Genomic DNA, 13,218 nt, shown 5'->3' with positions numbered 1-13,218 from the left:
TTGTGAAAGCTTGCAGGATGTGTGGGGTGTCCCACCAGATGGTTCCATCTGGGCCCTCCAGTTCTACTACGTAATTGGAGTATCGCGGTTTCACAATTGTGTCCGCTAACGCTTTGCCAGGCCATTCGCCCTCCCCGTATCTGCGAGCCACCCAATGCTTGCCCCTAACTCGTGTTTCCCTCTGTGCCATATCCATGTATTCTGTAAGCGTCTCTCTGAACTTGTGTTGCGTAGCCCTATCGGGTCCTGATGCCAACGCTTCATCCAGCCCCTTAAGCTCTGAGTCTAGCCTGCGCAGTGTGTTGGTAATATCTTTTAGTACCCCAGCCCCTTTAGAGATGCAGAAACCTCGGAGTGTGACTTTAAATGCTTCCCAGATGATTTCCACACTCTTCACTGTGCCTTTGTTCCTTTCGAAAAAGTCACAAATCTCCTGCCTCAGTTCGTCCTGAAAGACGACATCCAATAATACACGTGCGTTGAGTTTCCATGCACAGCGTGGGGGGCTAAACTCTGCTAGGATAGGGTAAGCATGATCGGTGGTATGTCTGGGCCCAACGGGATAGAGGGTGCCTGGCGTGCAGTAAATCAGCTCAATGTGTCCTAACAGTTACACGGGATATGTAGTCCTTGCAGCAAGTCTGACTGGTACATGTCCTTCCCCTCTCGTAATCACCTTCCTTCAGCTATAAATGACAACTAAAGCTCCAGAAAAAAGAGAGGGACAACGTTCACTGTGAGTCATCTACCGCTCTCGTCGAGGAGGACTGCTGCGATGCCGGCGGTTTGTACGCTTCACATGTTTGAAAAATTCCTCCACTTATTGTGGCTTGGTAAAGAAACGCTGTTTTCCTTCGTGGGTGACCCTGAGGCGAGCAGGATATACCAACGCATAATCGATCTGAGCCAGCCTTAATTTGTTCTTGACATCTATGAATTTGCGGCGCTCCTCTTGAACAACAGGGGTGAAGTACGGGTATATGGAGAACCTGTTGCCTTCATAATTCAGTTGTTGCTTACTCTGGGCCACCCTTAGTGTCACATCCCTATCCCTGTAGTTCAGCAGTCTTGCAATTATAGGCCGCGGAGTATTGCCAGGCGCTGGTCGTGTTCCCAGCGAGCGGTGGGCTCGTTCAACTATGAACTGATTGGATAGGGACTCTGCTCCTATCGAGGCCAGCAATAGCCTCTCCACGTATTCCTCCATCTTGTTGGTCGACTCGGGAATTTGCCAATGTCTGCTCTTTCACGTTCCTTTTTGGCTAGCCCTACATTAAGATACTTGACGGGTATTTTGTGTAGGCGCTCAAAATCAGGTGTATGCAGTGGCCAGGGGAGCAGTATCTCCTTTCAGCATGTAATTAGTCAATGGGCAGCCTCAGTCCATCAGGCCAAATTAGTCCCCCCTGCCAGGGCCCTCACCTCCCAGCAGGCCGGTTTAGCACAAATGGCAGAGTTGGCACCCTTTGTCCACGCAGCGAATCGCCAGCCTCCTGCTGCGCCTCCCTGTCCGTAGCGCTCTGTCCATTCTCAGGTTACCAGTGGCGGTGTTGGCATGTATGTTCTGGGGGGGCAAGCCTCAGAATGAGGCTTCAGGCTTTAGGTAAGGTCGCAGACGGTGGGGGGATGGCCCTTCTTGGCGCGATGCACTCAAAGGCAGGCAGACTACTGTCCCTCGCTCCCTTCTTTGGAGCCCGGCCCAGCCAACGTCTTTTCCCGTGCGTCGCAGTGGCAGTGACCTCCTACCCACTCACGCTACTGGCAGGGTCTAGCAGGAGCCCTCTGGGGTCTTTCATCCGCTACGCGTGTCCTCACAACGCTGGCCCCCGCTGTTGCCACCGTCATGTCTGGCCCCCTCCGCAGTCTAATCAGTAAGGTTGGGTCTGTTGATTGCCCCCGGCCCCGTAGTGGCTATCAATGGTGCCCGCCAGCCTCCGGGACAATTGTGCGCTGCTAGGTTAGGCGTGGGGCCGATTTCACACTCCCGCTCTGCCTGCGCTGTCACACGGGCCGCCGATGGGGAGTCCACTATGGCCTCAGCAACCGTTCAGTTATAGGCCTCGGCAGCGCTGCGTACCCGTCTCTTCTCCCCTGCGCCCCTCTGCAAACCTGTCCTTCTTGCACCGCAGTTAATCCGGGTCTCTCCGCAACTCCTTTTCCTGACGGACCCAGCCAACTCTCCATGTCCGCCTTTCCTTTCTGTTGCGATCCGGCTGAACTCCTCTCTGGGCCTAGACTCCTCGTGGCAGGCCTCGGGCTCGCGCAGCTCTCCGAGCTGGTGCAGCGCTCTGTAGCGATGACCTCCTCACATTCGGCGGATTCTTCTCCGGTGCACCTCCAAAGCAGTACCTTCCCAAATCAGACGAAACTTACAGCAGAGCTCCCACAAGTCTTCCGCAGACGTTTGCCCTAAGTGTATATTACGATAAATGTCGGATAAAAGCACCAGGCTGCAGGAGCCTCACTGGTGTGCGGCCATACTGCTTGTGCGCCACCTAGCGACCCCTTTTTGTAGAGATTCTATGTCGGGAGGGAGACATCGAGGAGTTTAGAAAAGAAAGTCAGTTTGGGAACCTGTTCTATATTCTGTTATTCTATAGTCGCCCTATGGCCAAGTGGTAATGAGTCCTCTTTATTCAAATTTTGCTTGAATGTATTACTAAATGTTTAGAAATGTACTTGTTTAATGAATCTATCGCTATATAAAAATGTTCTCTTAATGATTTAGATAAAAGTATAAGAAATATAAACTTGAGTCTGTGATTATCAAAATAGATTATGTATATAAAAAATGTTAAAGTTGTGAGAATAATGTGATTGAGCTGGAATTAATCGCCATCAAATGATTCCTACTAGTTGGTCCATCGATAGTACCTTGATGTTTGTTCTCGGTAAAATTTTGAGTGCCTAGAAGAACTAAATGTATGTAATGTATAAAGTTAATGCATAGGCCAATAAGGTACCTCGCATATCTTGCAGCACGTCTACTTATCACTGATTCAGGGACGGTGTGTGATTGAGAGAATGTGTGTATGAGTGACTCGCAGTGGTATGGGCCCCACTGATGAGTAAAATAAGTAGTTCCTGTTCTCAAGTGATATAGATAGAGGGAATTATGTTAGACCGCTCAAACAGGTATTCTTGTGAAACTCTGGCCTTAATTCGCAGGAGCTGTATAGTCTCCACATTTATCTTATCCCCAGAGAAACAGGTTTGCCTTTGGCTTGTTTGAAGGGTAAGGTAGAGGGAAGTGCTACTTTATAGACGAAAACAATAATTCTACGGTAGGGTAGAGGTAAGCGCTGCCTACTGGAAATACAGAATTCTTGTATAGCTGGGTAAACTCTCTCTTTTGGTTTAGAGAAACAGACAATGTAAGTGTTTATGTGTTATAACTAATCGATTTTGTAAATAAAAAGCTTAGAAATACAGTGCCGATAAATTTTGCAAAGGAAGGGTTATGAGAAGCAGGAGTAGAATTGACGTAAGCAGGAGCCGTGCTGAGTTTGGCCAGTTGCGGAAGGTGTGAGCAATCCTGATTGATGCGTTAGTGTGTTTTGCACTGAGATTGGTCAGTTGCGAAAGGCGTGATCAATCCTGATTGGTACGTTAGTGTGTTTCGCGCTAGGATAGGTCCGTGAAAGTGTGACGTGAACTATTCAGATTGGTGCGTTAGTGTGTTACGCGCTGGGATAGGATGAAAATATCAGCATAGATTGAAAAGAGGTGGATAACTTGGTTGCAAAGTGGTAATTTTGAGGAAGAATAATAATATTATGAGCAAGAAAAAGAGAAACCTTCATGGTTTAAGAAAATCAAGACTTTTTCCAAGAAGGATAAAGAAATAACAACTAGAGAGGGAAAAGTGCTTCCTCCGCCGAAAACGCCTTTGTCATATATGATGACGAAATATGGCAATCATACTTGCATATGGTTAGACAATTGGGTGAAATATACAAAGGATGATGGAGTTTTGGCATTTCCAGGAATAGGTTTGTTTAGGGCAGCAGTGATACGGAATTTGAGAGAAAAAATGATGAAGCATGAACCAAGACCTAGACCAACACAGTTTGAGGCCTTAATGGGATGGGAAGATTGGATGTGTGAGAGAGAGAGAGAACGATTTCGAGATTACAGAGAAGACAGATATAATACAAGAGGATTATGTGGATCGACTCATGAGAGTAGAATGAAAAGTTGGTGGTGTGTAAATATGTGGGATGGTATGTATCCTGTCAGAACAGTGGATGAAATATTAGGAAGAAAATGTACAGAGAAGAAAAAGCACAGTACAGAGAAGAAAAAGCATATCAACAGACTTCTGCAGTGGTTACACCAAATGCACCGTCAATGGAGACTGAAATAAATAAAACCCCAAGCAGCTATACTGAATTAAAAAGGCAATTTGAACCACAGGAGATAACGCAAACTATAAAACCTAGTACTTCTGAGTTAGAAAAATTTACAAATGAATTAGCTGAGAAAATAAAAGAATTGACGAGAAATGTAGAAGTTGTAACTGTACCCCTAACTATAGGTCCTGTAATTCCAGTATTTGAGAATCAGAAAATAGAAGAACACTCATTAACAATTCCTTTGAATTCTAGCATGCAAAAAGTATGAGACAAAATGTATCCTGGCCTGAATGAGACAAAGAGCACGATTAGAACAACTCCATCTGTTGTTTTAACAGTAAATTAAATCCCAATATATAGAGTTCCAATGGGATCTGAATCGGCCTCTGAAACCCCTGATAGAAGTGTAGATAAAATAGATTTGTCTAAAACTCCAGTAGGGCCAACAGCAGAAGAATTAAATGATTGGGTCAAAACTTTACAAAAGAAAGATTCTGAACCAAAGCTTTTGTATGTGGTAAGGTTAAAAATAGATATGGAAGAGGTGATTATTGGAACGATAGGTACCGATAGATTAAAATCATATCAAGATGACGAGGTTATGTTTATGTGTAAAAGTATAACTTGGAGAGCAAAGAATTTGCACGACAAATTAGAAGAGACAGCAAATGAATTAGGAGTAGAATTTGCAAAAATTAAAATGTTGCAGAAACCATACAGGATAGTTTTCACTGAAAAGGATATAGAACATTTCAATACATCAGGATGACTAACCCTGATAAAAGAATTAGCTGAATTAGCTGTATTACTGAGAAAATGGGGAGATGTAGAATGATGGAGAAGTAGATGGGTAAAGAAAAAGGAAGAAACCTCTGATAAAGCTTGCCCTGTCAAAGAAAAGGAGCCAGTAGAAGCAGGATATCCAATGAGAGAAATACCAGGAGGAGGTTATGTACATGTGCCATGGAATAGGCAGGACATATTGTCATTTACCAATGATTTCCCCTGATTACTAGAGAAACCTGTAGAATGGTATAGACAAGTAGATAGGCTTGTGAAGGTTTCAAAGGTGTTGTGGGAAGATTTAGATGGATTGTTTGACATAGTCATACCTTCAGATTTGTGAACAGAATGTAAAATTACTGTTGACTGGCTGAAGGAAGAAAATCCAAGAGATGCAAAAATGGGAGCTCCAGGTCCGGAAGTAATGAGAAAATATGAACAGGTCGTAACATTTTTGAAAAATAAAATTCCTCCAAAAGAGACAGAATGGGTACAAACAGAACTATTCAAGAAGCTAAAGAATCTGTACATGCTTACTACTGTTAGTTTTTAAACAGTATAGTGGATGTGAGACTTTCAGTGAAAAAGATATGAGTCATTTTGTTTATAGGTTTGTATTTGAATTAAGACCTGAAATAGGTGATATGATAAAACAACATATGATGTGTTGGTAATCTAGTACCGTTGATGATGTACTGAGGTTTGCAAAATATTGTAGTGATGACATAGAAGCAAGACTGCGTAAATTAAAAGAGAACGCAATGTGGGCACAAGTGAACGTTGCAGAACAACAAGAAGCACAATTGATTAACCAAGCAAACGAAATAGGTCAGACTAAACAAAAAATGTATTCGAATAAATGAAAAGTCCAAATGAGCATAGATGAGCTAAAAAGAATTTGCCATGTCATAACTGCGGCATGGTAGGGTATTGGAAGAACAATTGTAAGTTACCTCCCAAAATTAATACCGAAAATAAATCATTGAATCCACAGGTGCAGAATGATGTGAATCAGCAATCACCGCCACAACAACAGGTAGTTACTCAGCAGAGTCAGGTGCCACAACCATCTCTTCCTCAGAGTATACATCTTCAAAGATACAGTGCTGAGACAGGATTCTACGGAGGAGAGCAGGTAAAAAGATTGCCGTGTGCAACTGTTTCCCAGTTTTGGTTGTGACCGGATGGAAATGAATCAGATGAGAGAGATGGACGGTGCCTAGGAGAGGAACTGCGTGCTTGGCGCAACTCTAGAGGTAGATCAGTCTGGTCCCTTTGTGGATGGAAAGGTGAATGGTGCAAATGTTACCTTCCTAGTGCACACTGGTGCTACCCGTTCTACAGTTAGATCAGTAGTAATTCCAAACCTGCCTCTCTCTGTAGAACACATCCAAGTAGTAGGAGTAACGAATAGGCAGATTCAAACCCCTCTCACACAACCAGTGGAGGTGGAAATAGGTTCGTTTAAAGAAATGCATTGCTTTGTGGTATGGAATAGTAGTCCCGTAAATTTGCTTGGACGCGACATACTCTGTAAAAGGAATTGTGACATTTACTGTACTCCAGATGGCATTGCTTTCCAAATAGCTGATAATAATCTCTTGTATAACGTGACCATGTCCATAATTGATTCTGAAAAGAGTGAAACGTTCCCTGTATTTGACAAAGAAAAAATTCCCACTGAATTGAAAGGAACAGTTAAAAGTGATGAAAGGGATTTTACCGGAGAAGATATAGGCTTAATGAAAGGAGTAGATCCTGTAAAGATTACTGTAAAAGAAAAAGCAATTTTTCCAAATACTCCACAGTATAAATTGACACCAGAAATCATTGAAGGAGTAACTCCAGTAATTAATAAAATGGTTGAACAAGGGATTTTTACAAGAAATTATGAATAATATAATTCACCTATAATGGGACTGAAAAAGCCAAATAGGGCTTTTAGAATGGTGCAAGACCTGAGAAAGGTAAATAAAATTGTTGTTCCATGTTGCCCGATTGTACCAAATCCAGCTGTAATATTATACCAAATTCCACATGATGCAGAATGGTACACTGTCATTGACTTATGCAATGCATTTTTTACAACTCCCTTGCACCCTGATAGCCAACCAATTTTTGTCCTCAAGTTTGGCGAGCGTATTTTGGCATGGTGTCGAATTCCTCAAGGGTATACAGAAAGTCCTTCCATTTTTAATCAAAGATTGAAAAAATCATTAGAAAGTCTGAAAATTCCTGAAAAATCTGTTTTGGTTCAGTATATTGATGACCTGTTGGTGGAATCAAGAACCAAAGAACCTTGCATTTCTGATACCATTGCATTATTGAATCACTTGGCTGAAGGAGAACATAAAGTATCTCCATCAAAATTACAGTTCTGTCAACAACGACCTTAACAATCTCCGGCCCATATCTAATCTCCCTTTGCTCTCCAAAGCCCTCGAAAAATGCGTCTTTCTACAATTAGACAACCATATCTCCTCCTTCAATCTTTTAGATCCCCTTCAATCAGGTTTCAGAAAGGGCTGCAGTACTGAAACTGCCATGATTAAAGTAATTGACAAAGGCAAAGCCTCCCTTCTCATCTTTCTTGATCTCTCTGCGGCGTTCGATACTGTCAATCATTTTGCCCTACTTAACACTCTAAAAGACCGTTTTGGACTCAATAGTTCTGTCCTCCTATGGTTTTCTTCCTTTTTCCAACACAGGTCCTAACAAATGAAAATGTCAATTTGCCTCTCCAAACCTATACCCATCTCCCTTGGTGTTCCCCCAAGGATCCATACTCTCTCCGGCTTTGTTCAACCTCTTCATGGAGCCCCTTACCCTCATTCTTAAACAATCTGGAATCAACTACCACTTTCTACGCTGATGACACTCAAATCTATTGCAAGATTAAATCACGTTCTGTTCTTACTCCTCAATGACACATTGACTAAGAATCAATCTTGGTTCCACTGCAGCCACCTTAAACGTAACCCTAAAAAACGGAAATCATCCTCTTCTCACCTAAAAACAACCTGCTCCCCATCCAGCCCTGGATCACTGACCTGAATGCTCTTAGCTGCTCTTTCACCTTATTCAGCTCAGTTAAATCCCTCTGGATTAGCATTGACCAGAACCTCAGTCTCACACCACACATAAAAAATGCTGCCAAGAGTGCCCTCTTCACACTACAACACCTCAAGAAAATAAAACCCTTTATCCCCAATGAGGGCTTTAAATCTGTGGTTCAATCACTTGTCCTTTCAAGAATTGACTACGGTAATGCTATCCTCACGGGAACTCCTAAAATACATTTAGCTCCAATCACATCTGTCCTCAATCTAGCTGCGCGGCTCATCACGGATTGCAAACGATTCGAGCACATTTCTCCTGTCCTCAAATCCCTCAAATGGCTCCCCGTTGAAGGCAGATCCACATTCAAAACCGCTTGCATCACACATAAAGCACTTCACCAAAATGCCCCTCAATACCTATCTGAGAAACTTCTAAAAGCTGGCACTTCTAGAGATTTGAGAAGCACTGACAACCTCATCCTCATCCCTCCTCTGTTAAATAAGAAAGCCACCCAATAACGCTCCTTCTCGGGAAATGTGCCATCCATCTGGAATTCACGCCCCATTGAATTTCGCTGTAACCCCTCCTACCACAGCTTCAAAAAAGTCTTGAAATTACACCTTCTTAACAATTACTTGGGCCCTTAATTCCATGCACTTAACACTTGTCCCTATTTACTCTGCGTCTCTCAGTTTTTCTTTTTTTGCCCTCCCTTCTTTCTGCTTTCTCACCCCTCCCCTCCCTCTTAATTCTCCCCTCTCCTACTTCCTTACCCTCTTTTCCCATTTAGCAGAGGTAAGATCTCTGGCCCTTTTCTCTCTGACCTGGCCTCTCCCCGCTTTTCTACTGCAAATCTCCCTCACCCCCTTCACCCTACGTCCACACCATTCAATTCTTCCTTCCCATCTCTCTCCCTTATTTTCATTTTGCTCATTGATCTTTTCTCCATGATACCTGCGCTTCTTCACCCTTTCCAAGTTATTCCTCCACCCTCAAAAGTTTCCCCCTTTCCCTTCCTTTGTCTCAACCATCACTCTTCCTGCCCTTTCTCTTTGAGCCATACGGCCCTGTAATTTTGTTAACTCTAGTCTCTGGTTCTCGTATACATCGTTGTTTTTCACTGTCCTTATGGTCATTATAGCATACTTTGTACTAAACTTTTTCCTCACCTACCTTGAATTCCTTCTAGAAACACTGATATGTTATGCTCATCTTGATGTTACCTTGTAAAGCGCTCTGATATCCTAGGGTCCAGCCAGCGCTATACAAAACCTTTTAATTAATTAATTAATTAAATAAATAAATAAATAAATAAGATTGAAAAGGGAATGAGGAAAGTTACCATTGAGAGAATCAGGATAATAAGAGGAATGAGTCCCCCAAAGACGCAAAAACAAGTGAGAATGTTTCTTGGAATGGTTGGTTATTGTCGACAGTGGATACGTGGATTTTCATTGATTGCAAAACCTTTACAACGACTGACTAAATGGGATGTAAAAGACCCTATAGTGTTGAATGTGAAGGAAATAGAAGCTTTTAAGCAATTGAAGAACAGCCTATGTGAAGCACCAGCGGTAGAAATGCCTGATTATGAAAAATAATATGAGCTGTACTGCAGTGAAAGAGATAGATGTGCGCTTTCAGTTCTGATACAGAGGCATGGAAGGATGAGAAGGCCAATTGCACATTTTTCAGCTGCTCCAGATCCGGTAGCCAAGGTATTACCTGGATGTTTGAAAGCTGTAGCTGCTATGAGTGTGAGCCTGGAACAGAGTGATGGTATAGTGATGGGATACCCTGTTAAGGCTTATGTCCCACACAGGGGTGGGGGAATCATATCGCCCGACGCCCGAACCAACTAGAATTTTATGAAGGGCAAGAAGATTTATTGTCTATTTTGTCCGACGGACAAGTAGACATAAAATCACAAAACAAGAAATGAGCTGTTAGCACGCTGGGGCTCACGGGCAATTGAAATGCTGTCAGAAAGACTTTGGAGACCTATGACTGGCTGGAAGCCCATGACTGGGCTCTATAGCCAGTGATTGGCTGGAGGAGTCTTACGCTAGACGTCAGTGTTCTAGCGTGAGTTCACCACTGGTGCAGCCCACCTGCTCTTGGAGCCCAGCTGCTGAACTGCAAGGGCGGGCACCGAGGCAGGAAACACTTTTGCGGCTGTCTGGGGTCCCAGCGCTGGAGGCAGGTCTCTGTCACTGATTGCTGCACCACTCGATCGCCCTGTCCATTGGGATCCGTCCAGGGCAGTCCACTCATCTTTGGTGCGCTGCAGGGCACTTCCTGGAATCAAGAGCGGGAAGTCGTCATCTCTGACACAGTGAAAGCTTCACCAACAGGCGAGTCAATCTGATAATGGGTGTTGCAGCGTTCAGAGCCTTAGGAAAATTATGCTAACTGTGATGCTGCATGGAATGGTCTGGTATCAGTGGGCGTGGGGGCAGGGTCAAATGTGTGGCATGTTAATTTACAGTAAGGCAGGAACTTCTCCACTGCCATCGGCTGATCAATGAGGCGCCAATTGCAATGTAACAATGCCACCAGCGTTGATAGCGAGTGAAAACACAACTAATGGAGTCTCTTTTTAGTGGACCTTTACTTTGTCAGTCTGCTTTTATGGACGAGGCCACATTCGGGGGCTCGGAGCAAACTTTAACACCTGGCAGTCTTATAGAAAGGCAGCTTTACATTTTTTTAAACTGCATCTTTTTCCTGGGGTTAAACAATAAAGCTAAATTTGAATAAAAGAAACGGCCCATAATGAAGCAGGCAGAAAGTATCTTCGTGTTCCCGGCAATGTTATGTGTGCAGCGTTATTTCACACAGCTCACTAAAACGTGGGCCACTCATGGCGTCTGAAACATCGTAATGTCCATATTTTTGCCTGGGGTCTCCGTTCCTAATACCATCCCCCACAGACTTGCTTGCCTTTTCCTTATTCCATTGCCTCCACCGCTTCTCGCTTAATCAGCGCACCCACTTTATTTCCTAATCTTGCTACTGCAGCAGAGGAAAAGTCTCACTTCAGTGTCAATTTTACAGGCTTAATCTGGCAAGAAACCGGTTATACTCCACATTTTGGGCACCTTACTGTTAGCCTGTACTTCTATTTGGTTGCATTTCTCGTCTCATGCACCTACTGTAAACCACCACCCACAATGCAAAGTGCTCTGGCAGTTTGTGCTAAATAAACAGAGCCGCTGTGATGAAGCAGCAGTGAAGGTCTTAATTATGCAGCAGGGTTGACTGAATTATGTGGTCACAAAAAATTAGAATTATGTAGCAGAAGGCAGCACATTTTTGTTTATCGTATTACTTCATATTTTTTTTTACATTAGTATATGTTAACCCTGTCAGTATAAATGTTTTGCCTTATTACTTTCAGATAACACCCAAATACAGCAATAGCAATGAAAAAGTGACCAGTCACTACTTGTGATGAGCTTTTCACTGTGTGGCAGGATGGGTTATCCTCTTTTTAGAAACTTTTGATCTGGTTGAGCTAGAATCAACATTTTTGTTAAAATATGCAGTAGAGCATCATTATGTGGCAAATTATGAGGAAAACGTCTCAGCTGTAGAATCTCATTATTAGAGTGGCTCTGTTATAAATCACGCATGATGTACATAGGACCTGCCATCTGTGGGGGACCATCTGTCATTTACAACGATTAAAAATGGCAAAAATTGCCGAACCAAATTCAATATAAAGTAGAAATTATCAGAATGTACATTTGTAGGTCTCACAATTACGTTTTATTGACAACTGCGTGACATTGTACAATATTCCCACCTTAATTTTATGCAACCGCTGTATTGTTGCATTTTTGTTGAATAGTTACGTCAGCAGTAAAAGTGAACCCATACCCAGATCCAAGGAAAAGTGACACTGCCACCTGTGTTAGCATTCGTCCTATGTAGATATAATGGCTTGTTTTTCTGTCTCTACATGATTTGACAAGAAGTGTTTTTCTTGTGTGCCTGACTTTGTGCCTTCTTTATGCATGTGCCCATTTCGAAATATCCACGCATTATCCCATAGACCATCAGAAAGCTCAGCTTCTGAAAAAAACACACTGATTGCACACGTTGCTGCAACGTTAAAACCTTCTCTTTCAGCAGGCCTCCCAATACTCGTATGTCAGCATCCAGCAACAGAATTACTGGATGTTCCCATAAGATAACAGGCACACCTGGGTGGGTAGGGGGGGTGTTGGGGACATTGGAAGGAGAGAAACCAGTGGCAGAGACTCGGATTTGAAAGAAAAAAGTGACTACTTCACAAATCTAAGTGAGACAAACTTGCACATCTATTGCGGAGCTGCACTTACTCATGTTTAGGGAGCTTACTCGTCTGGGGCCAGATGTAGGAGCCCAAATACCGGTCGGTAACGGCCGATTTCGGCTGTTACCGACCGGTATTTGGGTTTTGTAATGTAGGGGGCTAGAAAATTACAGAATCGGTATATTTACCGATTCGGTAAATTTACCGATTCTGTAATTCAATATGTAGGTGGCACAGTTTACAGTGCCACAGGCCCTTAGAAATTCGTTATTTACCACCCAATACAATTGGGTGGTAAATTACGAAATTCTGTGTACATACACATCTGTGCATGTACACCTGTGCCATGTGGCACACCTACATGCCCTAAGGGCATGTATGTGTGTCACATGGCACACAAGCCAGAAACAGGGGTGCTACAGGGTGTCAAAGTGACACCCTGTCCCCCTTGGAAATTCGGTATTTTTACCGATTCGGTAATTACCGAATCGGTATTTGCTATTGATTCCTATGGGCTTCAAGGCCCATAGGAATCAATGGCAAATACTGATTCGGTAATTACCGAATCGGTAATTACTGAATCTTACAGATTTGGTATTTTTACCGATTTTTTTTTTCCTACATAGCAATTACCGATTAGTAAATACTGAATCGGTAAAATTCGGTATTTACCATTCGGTAATTTGCTATTACCTACATCTAGCCCCTGGTGCCATTACT

General features: G+C 43.1%; 1 protein-coding gene and 1 long non-coding RNA gene across 4 annotated transcripts in view; one reads left to right on the top strand and one right to left on the bottom strand.

The window, feature by feature from the left end:
• Positions 1 to 13,218, top strand: part of LOC144826646 (uncharacterized) — a 382,563-nt gene that overhangs the window by 6,046 nt on the left and 363,299 nt on the right. For both annotated transcript variants that reach the window (XR_013609868.1, XR_013609869.1), the window contains exon 2: positions 6,133 to 6,273. This is a non-coding gene — a long non-coding RNA (uncharacterized LOC144826646). The remainder of the gene's footprint in view (positions 1 to 6,132; positions 6,274 to 13,218) is intronic.
• LOC144826643 (uncharacterized) overlaps positions 1 to 13,218 on the bottom strand; it is a 358,756-nt gene that overhangs the window by 35,072 nt on the left and 310,466 nt on the right. The window lies entirely within an intron of this gene.

Source organism: Lissotriton helveticus, chromosome 3_2 (assembly GCF_964261635.1).
Source record: "Lissotriton helveticus chromosome 3_2, aLisHel1.1, whole genome shotgun sequence".
In the NCBI taxonomy this organism is placed as follows: domain Eukaryota; kingdom Metazoa; phylum Chordata; class Amphibia; order Caudata; family Salamandridae; genus Lissotriton; species Lissotriton helveticus.
Note: the sequence above shows the minus strand (reverse complement) of the source record. Positions and strands in the feature narration are given on the sequence as shown.